Here is a 4,040-nt window from a genome sequence, read left to right on the forward strand (position 1 = left end):
TCTCCTCCCCCCCCCTTTCAGTGTCAGACCTCATTAGAGCTCTGTGGTGGAATCCAGTCTCTACTCACATTAACCTTTCAACCCCTCCTCTCACCCCCCTTTAATAGGTGAGGGGGAGGGAAGGAGCGAGAAAGTGAGAGAGACAAGAGAWAGAGGAGAAAAGAGAGCTGTGTATCCTTCATRTACAGTGCCTTCAGAAAGTATTCACCCCTTGACTTTTTCCACATTTTGTTGTGTTGCAGCCGAAATGTCCAATGGATTGAATGTAGATGTTGTGTTYTCACTGGCTTACACACACTACCCCATAATGTCAACGTGGAATTATGTTTTACTAATTCATTAAAAATGAAAAGCTGAAATGTCTTGAGTCAATAAGTATTCAACATCTTTGTTATGGCAAGCCTCAACAAGTTCAGGAGTAAACGTTTGCTTAACAAGTCACATAATACGTTGCATGGACTCACTCTGTGTGCAATAATAGTGATTTTTGAATGACTACCTCATCTCTGTACCCCACACATACAATCATCTGTAAGTTRCGTCAGTCGAGCAGTGAATTTAAAACAGATTCAACCACAAACACCAGGGAGGTTTCCAAATACCTCACAAAGAAGGGTAGATGGGTAAAAATAATATCCCTTTGAGCATGGTGAAGTTATTAATTACACTTTGGATGGTGTATCAATACACCCAGTCACTACAAAGATACKSGCGTCCTTCCTAACTCAGCTGCCAGAGAGGAAGGACACCTCTCAGGGATTTTACCATAAAGCCAATGGTGACTTTAAAACAGTTAGAGAGTTTAATGGCTGTGATAGGAGAAAACTGAGGATGGATCAAAAACATTTTAGTTTCTCCACAATACTAACCTAGATAACAGAGTGAAAAGAAGGTAGCCTGTACAGAATACACATATTCCAAAACATGCATCCTGTTTGCAATAAGGCACTAAAGTAATACTTTTTTTGTCCTGAATACAAAGCGTTGTGTTTGGGGCTAATCCGACATAACACATCACTGAGTACCACTCTAAATATTTTCAAGCATGGTGGTGGCTGCATCATGTTATGGGTATGCTTGTCATCGGCAAGGACTAGGGAGTTTTTTAGGATAAAAAAGAAATGGAATTTATTAAACCTGAATATCAGTCTGCGGTTAACAACAACACCGTGAGAGACCAAATTCACCTGATTCATTAGAACGATATATCCTAACCCAAGTCAAAAAAATCTTGGCAAGACTTGAAGATGACCCAACAGAGCGCAAACTTGGGGACAGAGCTTGGAATAATTTTTAAAAGAATAAATGGCCATTATATTTGACAAATCAGTGTGCCAAAAGCTCTTAGAGACTATTACACAGAAAGACTCACAAGCTGTGAATCGCATTGCCAAAGCTATTCTAGACAGTGCACTGATATTGACTCAGGGGATGAAACTGTAGTGAACAGGCACGGGAGCAGGTCTCGAACCGTCGTACCTTTCGTGAGCCCGAAGTCCAGCGTGCTATCGACTGTGCCCTCAAAAACATGCTTAGTGAGAGCTCTCTCTCCGCATTATAAGCCGCAGGGTCGTTAGCACTAATCCCTCCTTTCAAAGAGCACGTGTCCCCGCGTTCGCTTGTGACTCTACATTATAGGAATTCAGCTCGACTGGCCAAGCCACGACGGCACTGTGTGGATGCAAGGTCCGGATTGCCGGATCACTTTCTGAACACCCGAATGGTTAATGAACAGCAAGGAGCAGGTTCCGAACCTCGACCTTTACAAGCCCGAAGTCCAGCGCAGTCATCGGACTGTGCCCAAAAGCTCGAGTGGCAGAGTCGATATCCGGGCTCATACAACCCCGAGGGTCGTTACATACGTATGTAAACAAGATACTCGCTATATTAGGATTTTATTTTTCATAGATTGTTTTACAAATGTTAGCATTGTTCTTCCACTTTTGACCATTTGGAGTATTTTGTGTACGATCGTTCACAAAAAATGACAATTAAATACATTTTAATCCGTATCTTTTAACACACAACATGTTGGAAAAGGTGCAAAGGGTTCGTGAATTACTTTTTTGTAAGCACTGTAATTATGTAAACCTCTGGCCGTTCACTCCCTTCAGAACGTGGCGAGGACTGGAAGATATGTTGCCGATGGTGGTCGACCGTTCTCTTCCTGTGGATCTTCTATACTTGTGTGTGTGTCCGGACACGGTCGGGATGTTCCTCCAGCCACTGTTCGCAGAAACTTACCCACTGCCAAGACCATGCAGCCAACACCTAATGGGACTGGACCAACAGCGCGCTACCGGGTGCCCAGCAAAGGCATCGGTATGGACACCCGCCCCGACCCATCAGCGACAGCAGGACAGGGGCAGAAGGGAGGGACCTGCCCAGCAGGGGGGAAGTGGGTTTTATTAAGGTCTGTGGAACTAAATAGGACAGAAGCCACACCTGTTAACCTTTTATAGCCTTTCTACAGGCTGAACTGCGCTTCTGACAGCTGAAAATCACTTGACACCAACCATCGTATTCAAAGATATTTTTATCTTCTAGAGGACGAGAGATAATGAGGATAACAAAAAAAGAGGACAACACTTTCATTAACAATTCTTCCCACAGGAGGACGATGCGAGTAATCACCTCCTCTCTCTCTCTAGAGGAAAGCATGTGACCGATAAGCGGCAGAGCCAATCAGGGAGAGAGGACAATCTCTAAAATTGTTTGCTCCTGTAGACAAAAACGAAGCGGCTACGCCAATCCAATCAGCTTCTTGCATTCCCAAGACTGGACTAGTGCAAGCTTGCTGAGTAGTTATTCGTCGCACCTTCAACTGGTACAGAACTTAATGCTTCAGTAACAGAACCTTGATTGGAAACTGTGTCAACCAATCAGAAAAATGTAAAGGCAAGTCATAATTGTTTTTCCAAGCCACTTCTGTTAAGCCAACTGATAGTACAGTACAGTATATTTTACCATAACATAGCAGTGTACCACAGTATAGCTTTGAATATAATATTATTGCGATTTCTCGGTGTCTGTTCCTGATAGAAAGGTAGGGTGCAGTGGTTTGTTGTATGATTCTCTAGGCTTTTAAACAAGAATGTGATATTACCTGTACTACACAGCCTGTGACGTGCACGCTAACACTATATGTGTAGAAGAGACAGATCGTGAAGGAGAGAGATGAAAGAGGGATATTGACAGAGAGTTAGATGGAATGAGATGAAGTAGTTATGGTGAATCCCAAAMCGCCCCCTCGCCCCTACCAACTCCGTCCGCTGTCACATGTTGAAGCTCCGAGGGTGACTTCCAGAGAGTGGCGATGGGATCAATAAACCCATCAACTTCAGGACCAGTCTCTGAATCAGACATAAACACATGCACATGGTATATAATTAGACACGCCTCTCCATTTTTTACAATTCAATTGTGCTAACTTCAAACATATAGCAGTGAGTGTCGGGATAGTACTTCGCTCTGAAGCCTGCATCCGTGCTGGCTAGGTCGAAGTGGCTATAGGMGGATCTAATTAGCCCCTAYGCCCCCATMATTTTCACTCCCTCAGCTTTAGTACACTTGTGCAAATGGCGGAGGCGCGTGTGAACGCGCAAGTGGAGTGCCGAGGGGCCAGGCGAAGGGGGTGATTTGGGATTCAGCCTTAGAGAATGATAAAGGTGTAGAATGTCTGCGTATACAGCTCTATTGGGATAATAGCAGCTTGTGCCATCGGGTTCAGTTGCAAGGGGATGAGTCTAGATTCAGTAAGTTCCTGGGAAACTGAGATTGGGTTGAGCCAAGATGGAGTAAATTCCCTCCTTTTACAGTTGAGCCATGATTGCACAAAATTGGGTGGTAAATAAATATAGAACTGACAGATGATATGTATTGTTGGAATAAGGATGTTTTCTCATGAAACATAAGCTATTGTGTGTTATGAATGTTTGCACAAATGTTCATTTCTGTCAACACTGTGATTCTCATTATCAGAGTAAGACAGTGTCTCACTCTCTGTCCTCTCTTCCTTTCCTCCCTCTCTCCTCCCCTCC

The 4,040-nt window shown here is 43.8% G+C and overlaps 1 pseudogene; it reads left to right on the plus strand.

Annotated features, from left to right (window-relative positions):
* The window catches only part of LOC112079100 (neuronal acetylcholine receptor subunit beta-2-like), a 15,920-nt pseudogene extending 13,211 nt beyond the window's left edge, over window positions 1–2,709 (plus strand).
* Window positions 2,710–4,040: the final 1,331 nt, after the last annotated feature.

Source organism: Salvelinus sp. IW2-2015, unplaced genomic scaffold, assembly GCF_002910315.2.
Source record: "Salvelinus sp. IW2-2015 unplaced genomic scaffold, ASM291031v2 Un_scaffold6912, whole genome shotgun sequence".
NCBI classification, from domain to species: domain Eukaryota; kingdom Metazoa; phylum Chordata; class Actinopteri; order Salmoniformes; family Salmonidae; genus Salvelinus; species Salvelinus sp. IW2-2015.